Source organism: Monomorium pharaonis, chromosome 2, assembly GCF_013373865.1.
Source record: "Monomorium pharaonis isolate MP-MQ-018 chromosome 2, ASM1337386v2, whole genome shotgun sequence".
In the NCBI taxonomy this organism is placed as follows: Eukaryota; Metazoa; Arthropoda; class Insecta; order Hymenoptera; family Formicidae; genus Monomorium; species Monomorium pharaonis.
Genome location: NC_050468.1, coordinates 17,058,077 through 17,083,308, shown reverse-complemented (window position 1 = coordinate 17,083,308; position 25,232 = coordinate 17,058,077). Strand labels below are relative to the sequence as shown.

The window sequence follows — 25,232 nt, the reverse complement described above, 5'->3', positions numbered from 1 at the left end:
CATAAAATCGCAAGGCAGGTGTCCACTATTATCCGATGACATGGAATCTGTGCATGACATTCCGCAATTTGAAAATGACGTTATGCCACGCTATTCGTTGAGTATGTCATGCACACACGTAACATAAACATGCATATGGTCTCACTTATATTTAATTTAAAAAATACATGCATTAAATATTTTCATCGAACAGACAATACATTAACAGCCTCATTTTTCAAATATATCTGCATTCCTGCTTTTCTTGCAATCAGAAAATTGGTATTTATTTACACGAGTTTTTATTGGTGATCATTTTCTGTTCGAATTTTATCGACCATTTTTTTATAGCAAAAATTTAACATTATTAGAAAATATTAATTTTATATTGCTAATTGAGATATTGTGAAGTCTTTCGAAACTTATTTAATATATAATGCGTTTATGAGTTTTGTCATTTTATTTAACAGTCAAATAAATTTGAATATAATAGAATTATTTCTGCTTAATAACTTTTTATTTGTTTGAATATTATATTATATTATTAAAATATAATTATATTATCTTACAATAAATATTATATTTCTAAAATTCAAAAATTTATATATCGTTACTTATTGTTTTAAATTTAAAATTAATTAAAAATGGTAAAAAAGTATGATTAAAGTTAACTTTATGCTTTATATTTTATATCTGACACAAGGTCTTCATCGTTACTACCTCTGCACAATGGTAAGAACAATGTGCGAAATCTCTCTGTAAACAGCTTAAGAACTGTGATTTATTGGTTTAACCCAATTACGCAATACCTTGCCTTATCTTGAGAGAAGCAAGCTGGTTTTTAAGCAAATTTCATAAATTTTAATCATTTGTTTTCGTTAAATTTGGTAGGCGCTGTTTTCTTAAAAAATAAAATATTTTTGGTAAATCTTATCGGTTACTTCAATACAATCTGCATATAACAGAAAATTTGGAACGTTTTTATTTTTTAATTTTTTATAACGATCTAACTAGGAAACAAGAACAAAATTGACACTATAATCAAGAGTCCAAGATAAATAAACTATACCAATAAAAACTTTATTTTACTACTTTTAAAAAATTAAAAGCGTGAATTTTTTTCTTATATTTGAAAAAGAATTTTTAGAAATTCCTTTCTTTTTTTTTACTAGAAAGGGATGGGATGTGGCCATTCATGAGTACAATCAAAGCTGAACAAGAATACAAAAGAACTATTTGTATTTTGTTATACTGCATTCTTTATTATCTCTTTACACACTTAAGTATCATGAAATATTAAGCCTTTTATATTTCCTACAGAAAGAGTAATTATTTTACATAGGTTATAATACATCGCTACGCTACTCACAACATTGATAAATTGATTTAATTTACAATGATTTCGTTAATATTATACACAATACAAAACTAAATTTATAACATAATATTAATGTAGCGTAAAAAGTTTATAACAGAGTGATTGCGAACAAATTATCTTTATTCCTTCTATTTTTTCTGACTTTTGCGGCGTAAATCTTCGCACGGCATAAATACGAAGTTATTTTATTGATTACTGAAGTTCTACTTCTAAAAAACATAATTAAAGGTAGTAAAATATAAAATCCGCTTTTTTCATTAAAAATTAATTGAAACACATTTAATAACTAGAAACTGTCCAAATAGACTTCAAAATTACATATATTTAAATTTATTTTGAAGGCTAACATTAATATGATCATGATTACGTATATTGAAAACGAAAGAGTTAATAAAAAGGGAAACGTTATTTATACGTCGTTAGATTCTGTTCTTTATATATAATATTTTTACGAGAAAAGCGCAACACAAAACTGTCAATTAGCACGAAACAAGTGCCAATTACTCGTGCCAAACTGTACAAAGCGGATTTAGCATTAAATCCTTCGACGTGTCTATTCTGACTTATGCTTAAGCTATCAGTTGGATAACTTTATTGGTTAAAACGTCCACCTAATATGTATATGTCGGAAATTGCGACAAAAAAATATTTAGAATTTCTTAGGCAGGAATTTCTGCCAAAACTGTACAATTAGTAACGACGTAACTCTTTTATTCTTTTGTTAAACACACAGCGCGGTTAGAATAACAATCTCCAATCAAAAACTTGTTTTATTAAAATTTACGTAAATAAATAGTTGTAAATTTTGGGATGCAAAGATAATGGGAGTATATTTCGTACAAAGAAAGATGAATTTATAACAAATTTTACAATTTATTATTGCACTTATACGTTATACATAATTAATACAATTACAACATAGAATACAAATTTAATTATTTGAGAAATGTGTATATATACAAAGAGCGAATAAAGGAATTATCAGTTTGATAGTCAAATACGTAAACGCATTAAATGAAAATTAGGGCTCTTTATAGAGCATATTAAGTCGGTTAAAAAGTCAGTGCATGCCGCCATATTTAATTATTCAATAGACATTTTCTACTTTATGTAATAAATTATCTTTTTTTATGGTTCTAATCCGTAATTTAGTACCGAAATTTTCCTGTACCGCTGTAAAAAAGACTTTAATGCGAATAGCATAAATTAATTTACGTTTAATTGAAGTTTCATTTCCTATTCTTCAGTATCTGCAATTAACGAGTCCATCATACTACGAATTATCAACAACAGTACTTTAATGTGATAAATTTCACCTGAATTACGTTTCGCTTTGCATGATCGTAGTCATCAACAAGCGAATTATTGAGCTTGCTACTTCCTGTTGACATAATTTATAACGTGAGTTAGAGTTCAGCGTTAATCAACTACCTTTGATGGTTGGTACCTGTTGACCTAAATAGTTCAAGTATTTATTTGATCAACCAAATGGAAATTCCCTTTGTACACTCACCTTTTATTGCATACTGCAGACTGCATTTCTAAATACTCGATGTTTTCAGTACTGCAAAATAGCCATATAATCGTATTTGTATTACTAAAATCTAAAATTGATGAAAAGGATTAAGCTAATATGATTTATGAATTAATTAAATTTTACGATTGTCAGTGCGGCGTATTATTCTCTGTGCAACAAGATTTAAATTGCGCCCACACGCCGTATAGTTATGTCATTATCGCGTGATATATTTTTCATGCTTGAATTCCATGATGATTCCCTAATATAGCAAATAGCTACTGGTTGGCCTGCAATTTTCAATGATTTATTATCCTGAATTGCGTACTTTCAGCGGCATTCGCGCCTCTTGAATTTATAAGGACTACTATTTATCTCCTGGCACATCGTTTGTCAATAATAATTGTCTAATTGTTGGGTACGGCTCATTGATTATTAGAGTGATTAACCGATTTTACGGGCACAAGAGGTGAGAGAAAGAGCGGCTAGGAGGTTATTTGTCAGGAGGTTTCCGGCTCCAAATTAACCGGCGTTTGCGGATAAACGAATTCATCCGTTTAGCGAACAAACACGTCGGCTTTCCGTGTACATTCAAACGCGCAAAGTCTTTTTGCCACGCTTGGCCGCAGCCCAAATAGCCCAAGTACCACGAGTGGAGAATCAATAAAACTGTAAAGTGTTCATTAGATTCATTGAAAGCGTGCGTACACATAAAAATAAGTACACTTTGAGATAAGAAAGTAATGAGAGTACTGTTTACGTAATGAAAATGTAATAGATGCAATTATAGAGCAAATTATGTATTGATTTTTTAGTTAGTTAAATTAAATATTGAAAAATGCATTACTTTCATTGTTAGATGATTTCTAAACTATAGTGGAAATTCTATTAACATACTAATAACTTGTACAAAAAATAAATAGAAATAAGAATAATCAAATACAAATAAGTTTTCGTATTTGATTAGTATAAAAACATACATAGGAAAAACATAATAATAGATTTTTAACAATTGAATTTTTGAAACTAAATACATAAAAATAAAAATTTTATAAGAGCATATTACATCCAACACCTATTTTGCAACTTGAATAATTATTTTCAATTATTATGTCATAATTAAAAAAAATTGTATCAAAGGGAAAACAAAGAACAAAAAAATTGCTATTAATTACTAATTTTTTAAAATTGTTAATGTGCGAATGAAATTTCCAGGATTGTACTTTGATTACTTTCAAAAATAAAAAAAGCAATTTAGTTATATGAAACTACAGTAAAACCTGTCAAGTGGGCCACCTCTATAACTCGGCCACCTGTGTAAGTTGACCGTATTTTCATGGAACAGCTAGAAATGTATTAATTTGAAGTTGGCCACCTGTCTATTTTGTATCTTGGCCATCTTTTTTTTACGTTTGTATAAAATTTACCCTGTGTATGTTGGCCGTTTTTAGAAATTTGATTTTTATATATTTATATTTTTTGTTGTCTGTACTTTGTGACATCAATGTTTACAATTCTTAATAACAAACTTGTAAGTTTCAATTTATCTTATGTAAATGTATTCTGACATATACACATGCCCTCTTCTCGAAGTAAATAGTTAGTAGCCATTCGACTTTTGCACGCACATGATATTATCCTGTATTTTATAAAGTTTCTTCGGTAATTAATTTTTTTCTACATACTTGAAAAAAGTAAAGATTTTTAATAATTATTAATAAATTAATTTATTCTTACAGTTAAAATTGTACGTATAAAAATAAAAATGACTTTAAAACGAAAAAAATTAAATGAATTAACAATCGAAAAAAAGGAGGTTTTAGATCTTGGATGAAGGCGTCAGTCAAAGAAAAATTGCTGAACAATTTAAAATCACAAAATCCACGATCTGAAACATAGGAAAAAACAGACTTGAAATTATCGATATGTGGGACAAGAACTATAATAGCGAGAGGAAAAGAAAACAGCGTACTACAAATAATAAAATCATAAACAACAAAATGTTTTTCTTTCTTAAGTGCCGGGGTTCTAATATTCTAATCAGCGTATCACAACGACGAATCCACGGATGATGACGGAGCAAGTGATAATATTACACCGCCTCCTACGCGTGCTGATGCTTTGTATCATGTAAAACAATTGCTTCAATATTCATCTGTTCATCAGCCGCAAGTGATGACGGATTTATTTAAACTGCACAGTGCAATCGACGAACAATTATATACTAAAAGAGTTTCCAGACAAACTAAAATCAGCGATTTTTTTCCAATAAAAAATAATTATAAGAAATACAAACAATTATATTAATGTACATGTATTAAACCAATATAAAACCAATATAAAATATGTGAATAACTTTGATTTTGCAATATGATTTTTATACATTTCTCTGTAAGTTGATCACCTGTTTAAGTTGGCCGTTTTTCAGTTTCACCACTAGTGAAACATAGAGATTTCATTGTATTTGAATTATTCTACAAACGTGTGAATAATTGAAAACGATATTGTTTCTCAATATAGAATTTGATATCAAATAGAAAAGCGTTTTAATATTTTAAAGTTGAATTTTTTAAGCCGGTTATATTAATACCTTTACAAATTTTTATCTTCAAAAATTGAGAGAAAATAGTCTTGATTGCGATTGAAACGTAGAATTGTCAGTTATATTTGACGAAAGTCCGTTGACATATCGTTCTATTGTTTCACTTGATGGAAAGAGGAATCTGAAACCCGAAAGGGAATCAAAAGAGGAAAAAATACACAGATACTGGATACGCTTATCGTGCTTGTATTGACGAATCCTTTGCGACATTCGTTTGAACTGTCAATCGGAAGTAAGATAAAAAATGTCGACTTCACAAATAAATGCATACCCGCTTAAAAAACAAAAAACTCAATTCTTATGTATATGTGTATGTATGTATGTTTGCATTGTTAGATCAAAGAAACTGTGAACTTTTATAAAAAAACTTTCTGATATTCGCTTATGTATTTTGAACGGGTTTTAATTATTTATATATTAATTGCATAACTACTGGTTTATAATGGTATTAAAATAAAGAATTAATTGTTATTAATAATTACTAATATTTATTATTATTAACATGTAATACCTCATGTACATAACACACTCGTACATGTTGAATTGTTGTAGTTAAAATCAAAATATTCTATTACATAAATCTTTTTCCGCACATCAAAATATTAACGTTAACTTTTTTTTTATTAAAAATACCAGATTTAGAATAGTTGATTTTATGAACAAGTTATAAAATAGGAAGTATAAATACAAAATTATTTATAAAATTATCTAAAAAATATTTATAAATCTGGTATAATACATTATTATAAATTTAAAATGATAAAATATTACGAAAACTTTTCTTAATATGTACATTGAGGAAAAGTTTGAGAATGGTTTAAATGTCTGTATAAAATACTTTTTTAACATATATTCACGTTTTCTTTTTACGCGATAGCAATACAATCATAATCAACATTTTACAATCAACACTCAACACGATGTAACTTTTTGTAACCACTTTGTACATTAGTTTATTATCCCGTTTAACCCTGCAACAGCTGCAATTTTTGCAGAGATGGAGTGTAACGTGTCTGGATGATGCTATATATTCTGTATATATGTTTATGTATATGTATAACATATTTTGTTACATACAAGTATTTTGTATCTCTCAAAGTTCTTCTAGCTATATTTTAAGAAATTTTAAATGCAATTTTTATACAGTATAAATTTAATGAAATAAATTAAATAAATTTCTTCCTTACTGGTATTTTTTTTTATCAATTAACTAGAATCGACTTTTCCAGTATTCATCAAAATAACATCTTTAAAAAGTTAATTAAAACACAATTATTAATACATGTTTGTAAAGCATTACAAACATTTTTAAAAACATTTAATTAATTAACTTAATTATTTGTGACGTCATGTATAATTACATAATTTTTAGACTTAAAGCTTTCACGGTCATTGACGTTGCTTCCAATAGAAAAGGCTTCCCCTATATAATTTTGTTAATTATTTGTAACGCGTCATATTATATAATTTTGTAATCAAATTTATAACAATTTGTTAGAGAACGAGTTATTAAAATGTACATTATGGCTTGTATGGTGGACTGTGTAACATTGTCACCAATAATCTCATTCCTATTTCCGCTCACGCTCACGCGCTGTCGCAAAACGAAATAATATCGATATTCAACATCACTATGAACCACAACGCATCGGCTTTCGCGAACCGCAGGATTTAAATATCTATTACACTGCGAGCTGTTCGCCCTATCTGTCGCAACGATCGGCATTTCCGTGTGGAACCACCACCTTTTTCTCTCCCATTCCAGCAGCACAGCTAATCGAAATTTATTTTCGTCCCATCAGTATTATTTTTTCCAACACAGAAAAGTGATGTGTATTTGTTCACGGAAATATTATTATTTTCACGAGTGCGATGCGGTGACGTGCGAAAAAATGGTTTCCGCTCACATGGATATTGTGGATATATGAGCAACTTATTTTGCGAATGATCTTCGACGATGTGGAATAACCGGAATGGTGCATCGATGAACCGCGAAGAATAAAAGGTTGGAATTGCTTGTGAAAATTATTAACCTATTCGATCTTGAACTATCTTTTTTTGTAAAAAAAATAGTTTTCTCACTCTTCGTCGTAATATAATAACATTGTGTTTAACAATATTTAAATGAAGGCAAATATTAACTGAAATTTAAATTATAAAATTTAAATTGAAAAATGAAATTACATCAATTAGTATGTCTCTACATTTTGATAAATATTTAAAATTATTTGACATTTGCATAAATCAGAAAATTATGCCAATAAAAGAACGAAATAAAATTATATTATTGTGTGTCCTACAGATTTAATAACTTGATTCAAAAATTAGTTTTACATGGGTCTAGTCTATTTCCACATTAAAATTTACATAATATACATAATTTAAATATTATATTTAACATTATATGCATGTTACATATTCTTTATTGCACAATAAAATTGCGTAAAATAGATGTATGAAAGAAATATTAATATGGGTTAAAGAAATATTATGTGAATATAAATTTTTCTATGGACAAACTTGTTAGTATTGTCATGCGTCACCTTAAAGTGATCCATAATCGGCTTGTGATGACACACTGATATTGATGACCTACTTGTTTACTACAGCAATACACGGCTGACATAATCATCGGATAATTACAGTATAGAATAGTCGAAGCTGTATCTCTGTATATATCTCTCGATATGCATTTATTGACTATCAATTGAAATTAATATACAATTGACTATGACAGATTATTATGTCATAAATCACAAATGTTAATAATGTTGACTGATATTATGTGTGTATGCATTGTATACAGAGTATTAATAGAGTGAGCATAATTTTGTTCGAAAGCTATATAACTCATCTATCTCTTTAAATCTTATAATTTATTTCAATGACATACAAGATATATTGTCAATAATATTTGTTATGATATTTAATACAATGTCTAATATTAATAAATTATTTATGTATGATTTGTTTCTATAATAAATTCTTCTTGATAAACTCAATACTCGATACGAATGTTGTTAAGCTATAGGATGAATATGACAAGATTGTAGTATCTGGAATAATATGAAATTCTATGTAATAACCTGAGATTGTTTGAAATCTAAACTGGTTTTAAAATTTATAATTCGAGAAATATATTAATAAGATATATTTCTATTTTAGAGAATAAAAAATCAATTTTCTTTTTTACATATATTTTAAATCTTTATAATATATTTAAAATATTCTTTTTTTCTTTAAATCTTTATAGCTAAAATTTTTTCTTAAAGTAATTTTACGAAATTTAAATAATCTACCAGTAATTTAACAATTGCTTGCAAGAATACACAGATCAAAAGATTCTAGTGCGTTAAGCTCTCTCTCTCTCTCTCTCTCTCTCTCTCTCTCTCTCTCTCTCTTCGAAAATTAGTTTACTCTTTCAATTTCTTGTCGAATAATTCTTATACTTTTTCTTTGGTTCTTTGATTTAGAAAATGGATGTATAACAGGCTATAATAAGGCTAAAATAAGCCTAATAAGACTAAATGTTTTTTTGTTCTACTTTTTTCTTAAAAACCACTGAACTAATTAACTTTTGCTTGAAAATATATATATTTACAATATTTGTCGCTATATCTTCTATCAGATTTATATCAATATCTTAAATGTTTTTTTACACAGTTGTATGTAAATTAGATAAAACTGAGCCAAAGAGCAATTGCAAAATTAGAGGTTTTTATACCTGTTTGCGGTTTGCAAATTATTTTAGTCTAATTGGATATCAAATAATACTTTATGATGGAACATTGATCATTAAAAAATGTTTAATTGGTATGAGAACTTTTAAAGATGTGGGGTCCAAATTCAAAATCAAGTTACACATAAGATTTATATCTCTTACTGCACTTTCTGTATATTAATTATTTTTGTTAATTTTTTATGCTGTAATTTTTTAAGTTGAGGATAATTTGAAGAGAGAAATCAGCAAAATTTAATATAGCTGACTTAATATGGCTGAAAGTCAGCCTCTGTTTTTATGAATTTTTTATGAGAAAGTATAGATACATAAATTAATAAATCTTATCAAGACATAAATCTTTCCTAAGGGAAATTTTTATGTATTTCTTGATTTAAGCTTTCTTATCCTAAGAAAATCTTACTTATTAGGATGCATGAGTAAAGTGAGATTATTGCTTCTTACTTATCAAAGTGCTTTGAATTATGAAGTTCTCTCTTTACATTTATTATCCCCAACTTAAAAACTTCAGAGTACGATGTTAATAAAATAATTAATAGATACAAATAATATAACAAAGAATAATAAATGCGTTAATTGATTTCAAACACTTGTAACCCTCATATCTCTGAAATCGTTCCTAAGTTCAACTTAAACATTTGCCCGTGGTACATTTAACAACTAATCTCGTTAATTTCGATTTTTTTAAATGAATGCAATCATCAGAATGTTATGAAGCTTTTCTTTAAAAGGAAATAATCGTAAATATAAGGATTAATCAAAGTTATTAATTAGAATACCAGTTTACCATCGACGTTGTGCAAATTATTTCATCACGCATAAATGCACGCAATGAATCGTGATCGGCGCAAAATCGTGCTCGACATACTCGGTAATCGCGCGAGGATTAACGCGATACGTGGCTTCCGCGCGGCATGTAAAATGAATAATTAATATATTCAAATGAAACGTACTTAAACTATACAGCGCCACTCATCCGCCGCCACCCTCTCACCATCCTAATACGTAATTCGCATCAACCATGTGAGTGAGTATAGGTACATCCCGCATTACCATCGATCGTGTAAACAGTGGTTTTCGCGACTGAATTTCCGGCAAAGAGATAAAGGATAAAGGAAATAACCGTTTCTGTGAGTCAAATGCACAAAGCCAGACTATGGTAACACGAGCTTTTTTTCCTCGCAAAAAACGTTCGCTCGCAGTACACGATTTTTAAGCCGGGAAAGCAAATGGTTACGCCGCAAGATAACTGAAGATGGAGTAAACGATACGCTATAAGATGGTGGTTCTTCTAAATAAAAGTTACACCATGCAACTCATTTAAGTATTACGGTGTCTGTTTTTTATGCATAGCTTTTTTATTGAATCTCGAATTTAATTCTTTCGTAATAAAAACATCATAATATTAACTGTTCTTGTATTATCAATTATAAAACTGGCTTTATACGAAAATTAAGTATAACAATAAAAGAATAGAACAATAAAAGAAGATAATAAAATTTTATTTTATTAATCATATTGGAATTTGTTTAAGGAATTAGTTTAAGTTTTGTTTATTAAGACAATATGAAAAATTACCAAAATTAACAATAAAAAATATTAAATATTATTATAATAAAAGTAATTACAATAAGAACTTGTTGCAAAATGGAAAATGGCATGTTTCTGGATATTTAATAATATTATTTGTGTAATTCTACGAAAAAGTTGCAAAAAAATTATAATGCTTGAGTGTATTCTGCCAATCCTTATATAATTTTTCTAGCGTAATTTACAAATGAAAGTAAAGCTTAGGATTATAAACTTTTAATATTCTAGTGGTTCTTTTGATTAATGTTGATATTTACTCGAGAAACATTAGCTTTACGTCCAATCTACTTGTCTACTTATAAAAGAATCTACTTATGAAAGAAAATTTCGGCACCGGATTGGGTTTAATTATAATAACTGTGTTGTTTATGAGTAGTATAATTAAGCTATATTTTCACAGTCACAATACATCTCAATGTTCAATTGTCAAACGGTTGAAATTTATTCTAGCAACACAAAGTGAGCCAAGCAAGAGAACCAATCGCGGAAAACAACTTATTACATACCTTTTTTTAAAGAGAAATAACGTACAAATAATACTATTTTGCAACACGAGTATGAATAATTATTTCGGACATATTTTGGCCTGCTGAACATCCATTATTAAAATTTGACTACTAGCTCACAATTTTGAGAAGAAATGATATTAAAGAGACAAAAAAGACTGCCATGTGAAAGTATTAACGTTTAATTTTTAGATATTTTGATTTGTCATGATTTTTTGTTTTTAAGATATAATAATTTAAAAATACATCTTTTTCTCTCTCTCTCTCTCTCTCTCTCTCTGTGTAATACACTATCCCACTAAAATGTTTTTGCATTATAAGTGTAAATAAATATTTCCAATAAAATTGTAATGTAATAGTCTAGTTTTAATAACGAATTTATATTTAGCAGGCAAAAATACGTCAAATAACAATTCATATTTATATTAAGAAAAAATATGTTAAATTCTATTATAGTGTAATCAAGGTTTGAAGGGCTAATTGCAACAGTGAATTAACTCACATTTTATGAAAACAGACAAAAACTTTAAAGGATAATATATTCCAAAAAATATTTTAGTTATATTGCCAGATATTTATAAAAATATAGAACAAGTTCAATTGAATTCTTTCAATTGAAACAATAAAAGCTACAATTATTATTGTTTAATTTATTTAATTTTGCTACGTCTAACGCATCTCAGTTAATAATTAAAAAACGCACAAATTTATGGTTTTGTTACAGATTATTCCTATAACTTCTGGATTCGCAATTCGGATGCATTCGCAGGGCATGAGACGTTGCGGAACGGGCGTGGACAGGCCAGATGCGCAGATGCAGCAATGTAGCTCGGTGCAATGATTGTATATTCTTTATCGAGTTTACGCGCCATCACCTCTATCGTTGGCGAGCCGGTGCACGTAAAAAACGCATCGCGTAATTTGAACTTTTTTCAATAATACCGAACAATAATCGTACGATTTTTCGCGTCGCAATGTTAGTAATTCAAGACGGATTTTTTCGTGCGTATACGTAATTTTGAGGAGCTTGAAAATTGCAAACTCGTAGTGATGATTCCGATGTGAATTGAAATAACAGATGAAAATTAGAACAGGCACTTTCAAGGATCTCGAGAAGATGGCGAACAGAAGATTCTTCATCGAGAGAAAAATTTATTACAGTGGGCCACTAGTGTACAGTTTATTAATTTACTTTCGTTCAGATAAGTCGAGAAAAACTCTTTGCGAAGACTTCAACGTCCTTTGCTCATCGCCGGCTGATAGTGAGGAATATCGACGTGTCGATAAGACAAGACGAGTGCTGCGATGGTGAAGCCAATGGCAGGTTGCGCAGTATACGCTCCTCCAGAACTTTATCTACAAGAAGAAAATGCTTTTCTTTCGAAGCAAATTTTTATTTCCGCTGAAAGCTGTGACGTACCGGTGAGATAAATTTCTTTATACGATATTCTGAGAAATAGATAGAATTACCATTGTTAAAAATGTAACAATTTAAGTTTTATTGTAAATCTTTAATTATATTACGAAGCATGCAATATTGAAGTATCTTCAATAAATTGTGTGTAATACGTTAATTTTCTTAAACCCTCTATTGCTCTTGTATGAAGCGAACACTCGGTTCACATTTGACTTTTTCAATTGCATAAATGTGGTATAAAAATTGACTCTGTAACTTATTCAGCTTTTTATTTACAACCTTCTAGAGTATATTTGTATAGTTGTTTTCTTTCAATTTCTTCAATTTCTTTCAATTTCGTTCAATACAATTTTTATTAAGGCTTTGAAAGTGTTAAAGTGTGATATTTCTGAACGCAATGTTCACGGTGAGAGCATACGTACAATCGACTTGCACTGTTATCTTATTGATTTATCACGATAGATCGACGAATGTCGATGATTCTTTTGTGCTTATAAAATATGCTGCCGCAACATAAACTACTGTTTTATTTTGTGTCTACTATTTGTATTTCTTTTACTAAATTCTATTTTTTTCTTAACGATTTTCTCAATATAATTTAAGAAAATTGTGGCTCTAATATAATGACACACATATAATATGCCTGGCATGGTATTCATACAAGAACACTAATGTTTATTTTATTGAACAAGAACAATGTAGGGTTAAGAAATGTGAATTTTAAAAATATTTTTACTATTTAATATTTGTTCAATATAAAATAAAGTTTATTGTGTTCTTTTAATTTGTACACTTGGAATAATATAAATTGACAATTAATTTATGAAGTATTTTATATTTAAATTTATGAAATACTTTCTTCTTTCGAGAAAATATTCACCAAAAGTTTTCACTGTATACATTATCCTAGGTTTTACCGTAAGCGTTATTTTAGAAAAGAAAAGGCAAGTAGGACAGTTCTGAGTATCAGCAAATATCGCGACAGGAAGCTCGGCACGTTTTGCCATTGTAGAGGAAAACTTTATAGAAGAAGATTCATGCAGTAAAATGTAATACAGAAAATAATTAACAGCAAATAACAAACCACCATTTTCCACGAATTAAATTATTCAATTTGCTTCAAACGATTATTACATCCTTTGTTTGCTCTTCAATTTTCGAGACTAAAATAAGCAAGAAAATTCAAACAGTCTGTTTTAATAGTCATAGAAATTTATATACAACGTTAAAGATAGTAAATATAATACCAAAATTTTTATATTATTCCTTCGCAGACCACCCTGATTTTCAGACTGTTTAGTGTTAGACTTGGCTACCTAGGACACTGGTGAACATTTATGTTTTTCAAAGAGTTTTTCAAAGAGAATTTTTTAAAATCTTTAAAAATTTATGGTATATTCTTTGAACATTTAAGAATATTATTGTGCAATATTATATGATCTAAAACATTTTTTTTTGTATATCTGAATTGAGGCAGAATCGGCAAAATGTACTGCAATAAGAAATTCATGGTGTATAAAAGTCATTTAGCTTCATATAAACTTAGTATTTACAACAAATAATTTAATGGTGCCTACTTCAAAATGTATAACTGTTTGGTAGAAGAGATTATTTTTTGTAAAAAAATTAGTATTTTATTTTAGAAATAATTATTTAAAAGTTGTTTGAAGAAAATAATATATTTATAACGCATTATTTACATTCGTAATGCATATTCTTTACAAAAAAGTGTATGCTCTTTGTAAATTGGATTTTTTTGCATAAAACAGCAATAAAAAGTTTCTTTATTGGCTTTCCAATTGCAAAAGACACAGCATTTCCTTTTGACTTATCAAACGCGCGGGTACGTCTTCGTCTTGAAATTGTAAGACTTCGTAAATGACAGATTTCAGTGTTTTAACAGGCTTAAACTGTCCACACAAGATGTACAAGTGAGTTTGCATTGAATTAAATCTTCGTCAGCATCTTTCTCGTCATCTCGCTCATTTTTGACCTCTTTACTTTTATTGTCAAAAAGCTCACCATAAAATAAATCTTACTATCGCTCGCGAAAAGAACGCAATTTTCTCAGACCATCTTTTCATCTTGAATGTAGGTCTGTTTTGAATTTTTATATCTATTATATATGATGAAAACTTTTATTTACATTAAATATTAAAATAAAAGCTAAAAATTAAAAAAACATGACCTACTTACTTTAATAAAAATTGTAGACTACCTACGTATATGGTTATATCCATTTGATTTTTATCTGACACTGTACAAAGTATGACGGCATAATTTCTCACCTTTTTTAAGAAAAGAATTCAATCTTTTTTGTTTCTTATCTATCGAATAATTTAAAATCGAAAAATTGCTTCAATATGACTTAGGGTAATTTGCGGAAGGTTAAATTTATTACTTGCATCATGTGTTTATAATTATAAACATTTATAAAATTTTTTACAAGAAACTGGAATGTTTCTTTAATTACTATTTTAATGGTAATATTTTTATAAATTGTGACATAAAGTAATTATTTTAAATATTTATTTTATGTCACAATTATTTTAAATTATTTTAAAATATATAAATTTCAAATTTTTATAATTGTTAATTAATAAGTTTAATTGAAATATTTTTTTAATTTTAAAAAAGTAAAAATGTATACGAATTTATAAACAGTTTTATATTCTTGATGATAAAATTTTCTCCATTTGACTTTTTTTTAAATTAATATCTAATTTTTTTTACATTTTTATTTTTTAATGTTTAAATTTTAAGATAAAGAATACTTTCTCTCTAAAAAAATTAATAAAGGTCTTTCTAAAGAAACACGACAAAAGATTAATTATCTAATTAACTAATATCCTTTTGATTCTTTTACCAATATGACTTGTACGATTGCTACTCAAAAAATGAAGATTTCTTTTGCGATTCAATCAAATATCAGCAAATAGAGATGTGATTATCGGTTTATGCAGATTTAGTTATCATACGTCAATCAATAATTGAAAATGCACTGCGTCTGAGGATGCAAAGTAACGCGAAAATATATTTCTCGATCCCATTATTTCTTGTTTTTCTTTTCTTTTCTCTTTCTTTTCTCATCTCTTTTTCTTCCTTACTGTTATTCTGTATTGCAATTTCATTTTGCGAGACTTCTGGCTCAGAAGTGCTTTTACACTCAAAATACTACTGAATTATTTGTGTGCCATTCGCCACACCACATCGCGCCAGAGTAAAGCGAAAGAGAGTGGAAAAGAGCATGAAACAAGAGCCGAACGAGTTACATGCGAAGAAACGTAAGCGAAACTAACGAACGAAGTCTGCATGACCCAACCGAATAAACTCAAGTAGAACAACCTTGTTATAACTTCCAGGTAATAGATAGAATCCGAATAACGACCCCGAAGAGATGTTTTGGACTGATACAATTGTACAGGGTGTCCTGAAGGTACGTAGTGTATGGGATTCAATCCCTACAAGTAATAGCTGTGTGATGATTTATAAAAAAAATTAGGATAAAGGAAATAAATTATTTAATCGATAAAAATGTTAAAATATTGAGTTATAATTTTAACATATTTTAATTAAAATTAAGATGTTATTAAATAACGTTATTAATCTTGCAGCTTTAAATGCGCTTGAAAAAATTAAACTAATTAATTATTTTTAACGTATTATATAGCGCTTGTTATGATATATATATTGTATGTTACATTGCGAATCGAATGATATTTGTCTATTAGTTCGACAATATATGATAATGACCCGTTTTCTATGCGCTGTAATTAATTTTAGTTGAATCAAACTGCCACGATATTACATTAAATTTAAAAAAGTTATGAAATTGGCATTTATAACATATGAATAAAAATACAAATACAGTTTCTGTATTTAAACATAAATCGAAATTTCTCAAAGAAGAAATTAATTAATAATTAATCAATAAATGTATCAAGTTTCTTTTTGTACTTACTTGTTAGCAATTTAATTCAAAACCTAAAATTTCTATTTTGAAAGTTTTAATTATTAAATTGTAATAATAAGCTGCGCAAGAAAATATCTCATGGAAAATAAGGCGTAAACAGAGAAACAAATATTTTGCTAGTCTTCTGCAAGCATGCATACATCGCGTGTAACAAGTGCATACATATTCGTATAGTACTTGCAGTATTCTGAAAAGAAAAGTATTTTCGCATGCAGCGCGTTCAGGACACCATGTACGGAATATGGAAGAGGATGGGTCCAATTTGGACATAGCCGAGGAAGATGCTTCTTCTTGTCGAGGAAGTACCGAGAGAGTCCTCTTTTCTTTTCTTTCTGTTAGTTACCTTACGGCGTATTTCTCTACTATTCAAAGCAGACTATCCAATATTCGCGGTACGTATTGACGTAAGTGCCAACAAGGATTCGCTGCTTGTTTGCTAAGAGCAACCGAACGCTCGACCTAGTTAACGGAAAGTCATGCAATTTTCCGCACAAACAGACTGGTGTGTAGCCTCTTATATATTCGTGGAATATTTAATTGCATTCAGAATCCATTCTTTTCTATAAAGCGTGTTTTGTTTAATAAGAACGGCACCGTGTTCAAAGATGACAGAGATTTAAGTAAATAATCAACTTCGTTTATGTAGAAATAATGCTGTCAAGCGATTCAAATTAATCTATAATCATTATTTCTAAATGGTGTTATCGAAATCACACTTTACAAAAAGATATAAGAGAATGAGATTTAATACTTTATTGTATCTACATGTTATTTTGTAATTATAGATGTTAAGTGTTCAAAAAAGAATTTTTATTTTATAAAGATTTTTCTATAGTATTGTATCCTATATGGAAAATTATTTGAATGCTTATAGTTTGCTTTTAAGACAAAATTAATAATATTGTAAATGCTACGATATAACAAAAAGACTGTAACTTAGAACTTTATAACAAAATCAAAAAGCGAATATATAATATTGGATATTCTCCAGATTGGACCATTCCACTTCTGTGGTATTACATTATTTACCGTAATTACGTCGGATTACCAAGAAAATTGTGATGTGTGGAAACGTATCAAACGAATCGCGGCGTTATGTTAAGAGAAGTTTTATCTATATTCGTATAATATGTACATGTATTATACATAGATACATTCATCAATCACGATAAGATATATTTTTATATGTAAATATGGCGTTCCTTCTTGTTATCTTATTAAATATTTTGCTGATGCGGTAGACAAACATTAACGAGATCGATTGAAAGTTTACGAAGTGGCGAAAGTATAGCCATCTCGAGCCGCTGTAATTCGTAAATCGTTTCTGATATGTGAGGTAAGGTCACGAGCAACGTGCCAAGGGGATTCTCCTACAGCTATATCCCACGAGTATTATTAGGCACGATCGGTACTTCTTCTCGTCCATTAACCTCATCGCCATTAACCTCGTTGAATAATAGATCAATTAGACTTGTCTATTGAAAATAAATATCGAATTATTATGACGTTTCAGATATATATTTTTATTCTGAAACACGACATGCACAGATATTCTGTCAAAACTGCCATTAGATAATGTATCTCAGACAGAATAATTTGTGTCATAAATTTAATAATAATTAAAATTTTATTATTATTACGTATTAAATTTAATTATGTAAATAAAATTTGACTAAAATCTAAATTTTTCAATTTATTTTAAATGCGAAAAATGGTACAAATATTAAAATTATTGGTCATAAGTTTGTAAAATTAAAACTAAAAGATAAATTGTCGATGAAACATGCTCGTATTATATTTCGAAAGATAGTATAATATTTCTTTAAAGTGTGTGTTTATTACTTCAATAAATAAAAACGGTTTAAAGTTTGATAATTACAACTAAGCTCTATATCGAAGATTATAAAATTAACATATTTTTTAATATTCTAAAAATCTAAAACATACAAGAAATTTAAAAGGAGTTTATGATTAAATATTGAAATTTGATATCTATTTTAATTTTTTGTTATTTGAAAATAATATTTATTTCTTTAATATGATAAACTAACGTTATAAGCACAATTTTTTGTTTTATTGAATATATTTTATTTTTTAGATCTATATTTTGAATTGACAAAAATGTTTAAATGGATATAATATTGTAAATAACATCATTAATCGTAGGCAAATTGCTGGTTGGGTATAATCCAATCTTGTCAAATTTCCTAAGATCTAATTACTTGATAGGATTACTTTATAGGGCGTCGTTGTAAGGATTAATCGTTTCGTGACGAGGAATCCTGATATGAGTCGCGACCGATCCTCTCTTATCACTGGTAACGCTCTGAGCTCTATATCATCCTTATCAACCATCGTTTCACACACTGCCATGATATTAGTCGAACGTACCAATCGTGTCTAACGCTGTTGTACGGCAGTTGTTTGTACATTACATTTAAAGTGAATTTCAAGTGTATGAATACACTTGATACATACGATGAAGTCTATGGTACAGACGAAAATACTAAAATGGGAGAAATTTGTTTAGAAGGTCTTTTATATATTTAAACAGATATTTATAGTTACGAATTTATAGTAATTATATTTATAGTTATTTTTGAAAAGTTCACATTCTACACGATAAATAAAAATTATTCTTAATTTTTGCTGTTGCCATTTTATAGAATATTAATTAGAATTATTTGATGAACCTCTCATGAAAAGAAATATTACTCGTACTATTAGACAAGAATGACGCTCAAAGAAGATGATCAAATTAAAGTATTTACAGTGAATTTTGCGGACAAAATATCCACTCAAATTAAATTAAAAAGACATTATAATGTTTTGCAATATTACATTTAATACGACGTCTAACAAATATATAATAATTTAAATTTTATCAAATGTATTTTGAACACGTCATATTATTTGAACTATATTTGTAAAAAAATATCTTAATTTAAAACTTAAAAAACTTTACAGGTTATTTCTCATCAGAAAGTCAGATTAAATATTCCTACCGTCAGTAAGGAATGCTTTAATTGAAAAAGTTTCAAACTGAGAGATTTTATTCACATTTACAGTATCACGATGATGAGTTTTGCTTTGCGCTTAAATCGATCACACATCATACTGCAATATCCGCTTAACACATAACTCCAAAGATGAAAAAAAATGACTAAGAAAACAAAAAAGGCAACCTGTGAGCCAATTTGGATCAAGAAAATTTCAGTTATTTCGCAGTTCGTCGATTTACAGTAAAAACGAATTTCGTTATCAATCGCCAGTTACTTCTTCTTTTTCTTTTCTTTTTTTGTTTATTTTTCTGCGCAAATTGCAATGAAAAAAAGACTAATATACAGAATTTGTACAATATATTATTAGTATACAATTTAAAGTTTGAAATAATCGCATTTGAAACTTGAATCGTTGACAAAATTACACTAATACTGCTTTCAAAAATGTATTATTCTGATTATTTTGCTGTTAATAATTATTAATTGATATTATAACTGGTGTAATTTTATTCTAAGTTGCCAGTTAATTATAACGTAATTATGAAAATAGATTCATCTTTTGTGTAGTTGAAAGTTAATTGGATATTTAGTTAATTAAATATTTATCATTAACAAATTAAGTAACATTATCTTTGAAATATAATATTTTGCATTATATTAATGTTGAAGGCATAAAAAATATTTACCTTTATTAAGTTTCATTTAAAATAAACTTCAGGCTTTCGAATTTTGTTATATGCTACCATAATATAGAGATGATGGAAATTCCTCTAGTCTACTCTATCTGGAGATGGCAGCTGTGCGACTGCGACATAAATACGTGTTAGCTATTCAATTCACAAAGATTATTATAAAGAAAAAGAAGAAAAAATGACGAATGACATAAAAGATCTTTATAGAAATTGCTGTAGGAAACTTTCAAAGCTATGCAGACAGCTCAATCGCGAAAAATTCTGAGTTTGCAGAGCTCTTGAGAGCAGACTGTACATGCAGTCGTGTTCGTGATAAATCCTGCAGTTCCGGTAGCTACATGCCTGGTTTTTATCCCGCATGCTCTACTTCTGTAGCGTATAAAAAAATTCGACCGGCTGACGAAGTTTGGACGGCATGGACCGAGCGACGATCGTCAAGCTTGCACCAATGCATTGGGCTGGCCGATTCGGGTCACTTTTTGACCAACTGCAATTGCACATTCTTCCCGTGGCTTCGTAACCCGACCTGCGCCAATCACATTTCTCGAATACCTCGTGAGGTAAATTTTATAGTTGTAGGATCAAGTTTTCGTCAGCGCAGGTTCGAAAGCGCTAAATTGAGGAACAGATTGAAACGTATTATCACATTTATTAGAATCGTGTAAAACGCTACAAGAGACATACAAGTGTGTGTCTCAAGAAATGTAGCCTCTAATTTTTTTTTTAAAGTAAAAAAATTGAAACAAGTAAAATTTTGCAAGACGGATTTGTTCATATTATAAATTTTATAACTAATAAATCTTAAAAGATATATTAAATATTTCGCTAAATATACTTATAAGTAAAACGTTAAAATAGGATGTTAAAATTATTAGGTTAACATTAGAATTAAATGAGAAGTATATGTATATCAAATTTTATTATTAAAATTATTAATGCTATCTTTTAAATTATCTTAATTTTTATCCTCTTATTATAATATATATAATCTTATATATATGTAGATTTTAATTCTTATAATTAATAATCAATAATAATATCAAAAAGAATCAAATTATAACCTTGTATTACTTTTTGAGCAGGTTATTCTTGATGCCTAATACTTTTAATAAAGTTTCATAAAACAAACATTGACGAACAATTTTAATAGACCGGATGCGAATAAATTTGTAAAATGCTTTTGTATCAGTCTAATCTCACAATGGTACTAAAATTTTAAAAGTTCCAAATTATATTGGCACAGAAATCAGTCAAGTTTTACATATATAGATATTATATGGGGCTGCTATTGTGAACGGATGCACTGAGTGTATCAATGTGAGTACTACACTCGGAGCGCACAATTTTCGTAAACAGGATATTCTATGTAATAATAGAGACGATGTTCACGTTCCGAAACTTTATGACAAAATTAAAACGAGGTCGCAATGAAGATTTGTCGAGTCAAAATTTGTTTTTGTATTGTCTTCATGTCTCCGTAATACGATAATACTGGTAAATGCTCTAGAACTCTTTCTAATTTATATTATGCAACGCAAACGTAATCGAATGAATCAGGTTTCAAAGTAAATAATGAGTTATTTTAATTTTCCAGCATGTGTGGAAATAATGTTCGATATCAACAGATCGCAGGGTACATGAGAGTAATTATCTTTTTACGTAAATAGAAATTTTAAAAATATATCAAGATGATGTAAAATAACGTTGCAATATTAGAAGATAGTCATCAATATTAGCATAGATTTTTTAAAGCGGCATCCTTAATTTTTAGAAACTAAATATTACATTGTATTAACACTGATGTGGACATCTGCTTAGATAAAGAAATTAAAACCCATAGTTAATACATTGGCTTTATTAGACATATAAAATCTGCTAAAAACTTTAAAAGCAAAAATAAAATTTGCATGATTTTCTTCTACAAGTTACATAGTTTTAATAATAGTAATGATAATATGCTAATATTGATGACTTTCTCTTATTTATGTGAATATTTTCTTCCTTTACTTGTCATAAATTATTTTTGCGATATAAGAAAAATATTGCATGTGTTATAAAATTGTATCCATTAACGTTTAAAATTTTATATAAATTTGTAGTAAAAAGTAATAAGAAGTCGTAGTTTAAATATTATTGTTCCGTTATTTATGTAAATAATAGTTTATCACTTGTTAATAATCCAATTGTTATCATTTGTGTTGGAATTGAAGAGGAATTATTAATTATATCAATACATGCACTGCAATTGCAAATTATATTTAACTTTAGTAAAGTCAACTGTTTATATATTGAATCAGGAACATTATTAGACGTGAAATGAATATTGTACACGAAAAAAATAATTTGTGATCAATGTTTGATTTTAATCACGTTTGAACATGTAAATAAACTTAGCATCGGATATGAAATAAAGCGGTATAGACTTGGCATGTTGCTCGAACCAGTCATGAAAAGAAATGATATTAACTTAGCCGTAAGTTGTATAGCTGTTTATATATAAAACCATACTTCGATAATGGTTAAGACTTGATTAATATGATAAAGTCCCCTCGCACTTACATCACTGCTGTAAATTATGAGTCAAGAATTAATCGCGCCTAAACGAGGTGCGCTCACTTCAAAGCTGTATATGTAAAGCAATTGTGAGTTATTAAATAAACAGTTTGAAAGCACAAGTATCTGAAAACTTAAGAAATGCTCTTTCCCAATATCATGCGGATAATAAATTATTAAATTTATTTAAATAAAAGACTTCCCATATATAATTGCTTTGTTATATACATATCTACACACACAAACACACACACACACACACACACACACACACATTATAATATATTAGATTAAATTTTGTATTCAATAATTATTATTATACAAAATATAATTTTTTTGCTTTTTTTAATCCTAAAAGCTGATTTATTATTATTTAGACACAGAAATAATTAATTATTCTCCCATAAAATTCATTCAAATTATGTCTTGCATGTTATATATTAAAACAAATAACGAAGCGTTTTGTTTTAATAAAAAATATATACAATTTTGGAAAATTTAGAAATATAATTATGTCATATAAAATAAGTAATTTTATTGAAAAAAACTTTTATTAGAATGTTTCCTATATTGTTACATATTTTCAGGATTGATGTATACGTGAGACAGAATTTAGATGTACTGCACAGTATGAAATTCTGTGTAAAATTCAATACGCTCGAAAGATCGTATACATGAAATATCTATGATTACGTAAATGTACGCCGGTTTTGAAGAGGATGCATATTTCACCGTGGCATAACTAGAGTAAGTACGTACATTTAATCTTTTTTTTTCCTCTAGTGTTTTCATATTCGCGTGGTTTTTGACATTATGATCGACGGAGTCGTTGTTTTGGAATTTTATTCATATTTTTGCATCAATTTGTAAAACTAGAAAAATTATTTGTACATTTTTGTTTTATTTTTTCTTATAAAGTAATTAAGGAAAAATTTAAAATAAAATGTAAGATACAAAATATTTTAGAATGAAAGAATAGAACATAACCAATTATTATTAAAAATATTTTATTGTTGCTTTAGCAATATTGTCATATTTTCTTTGGTAATAATACATTTGTTACTAATTTTTTGAGAGTTTTAAAGAACAAAAGCATGTAAGAGACTTTTTTTAAATAGAAAATATAGTACTCATCTTTAGTGTTATATATTTACCTATATGTAATTAACTTTATTTGTTATTGCACACGTAAAATTTCCATATTTATTGATTGTTGGTGAATCAATTTTGTCATATATTACAGTATTAATAATATGAATTATCTATTAAAATTTTTGAAATTATTTCTTATACTTATAAGAAAGTTATTTATTTCTTTTTCTATCTATTTAAATTATTACTCTAAAAATATTTTTTAAACATTATTACAATATTAAACATTGTTACACAATATTTAGAGAAATAAATGATGTTGGAATACAAATTAAATATTTTATAAACAACAATGTTATTATAGGGAAAGTACTTTACTTAAAATGTGTATTTTTATCGTAAAACGTTCTGTAACTATTTTATATAAAAATACTATATAAAACCATTTCTTTTTGTAACACACATCCTATTTTCGTAAAGTACACACATAAAATCCATCCGTTTAAGGACGATGCTTAATACAGCCAGCAGTGGATTACGCACGAAAGCGCATCGCATGATGACATTGAGTGCACCGGAGGACAATGTGAACCGTTGACGGGAGAGGATGAGAGATGATAAATAATCACTAGTTAAATACTTGTCGATTAATCAAACGCAGAAGAATGCAGACACGCCCAGATTCACTTTAACGCACGGATGCTGTAATTGTCTCGCTTCTCTAATTATTAACATCATGATGGCATTCCATAAAAATACACGATCAAAATCGAAACTCTCCTAAGTACTGTAATTTATTACAATTGAAATATTTCTTTTACTTATAAGTGAGAACCGCTTTTATAATTATATTCTAAAACTTTGCAATTTTCCTTAAATTTCTATTTATGAAATTTTTTATTTATTTTTTATTTGCTAAAACTAATAATGATAATAAAAACACAAACTGTGGTTAAGTAACAATATAACTTACAATTAGATAGCAAGATAGTATTAAATAAAGGATTTTAATTTCAATTTTCTTAATTTCAATGATCTTAAGCAGTTGCAAGCGCTTCACATACGATTTTTAAACTAACAAGCATTTTATTTAATCAAACAAAGAAAAATGCATAGATAAATTGTACTTCAAATAAATTTGTATGGTAAATTCTCATTTTAGGTGAATGTAATTTAAAAAAAACATTCGCGCA

General features: G+C 28.0%; 1 protein-coding gene across 6 annotated transcripts in view; it reads left to right on the top strand.

Annotated features, from left to right (window-relative positions):
- LOC105836137 overlaps positions 1-24,814 on the top strand; it is a 285,642-nt gene extending 260,828 nt beyond the window's left edge. Inside the window, exons 11-13 of one of the 6 annotated variants that reach the window (XR_004962298.1) lie at positions 12,035-12,732; positions 23,535-23,694; positions 24,547-24,814. The gene's annotated coding sequence lies outside the window, so the exon portion shown is untranslated. Of the gene's footprint in view, positions 1-12,034; positions 14,910-23,534; positions 23,699-24,546 lie in introns of those variants that run through there. The other 5 variants (XR_004962299.1, XR_004962301.1, XR_004962300.1 and 2 more) reach the window with 5 other exon arrangements.
- The last annotated feature ends 418 nt before the right edge of the window (positions 24,815-25,232 follow it).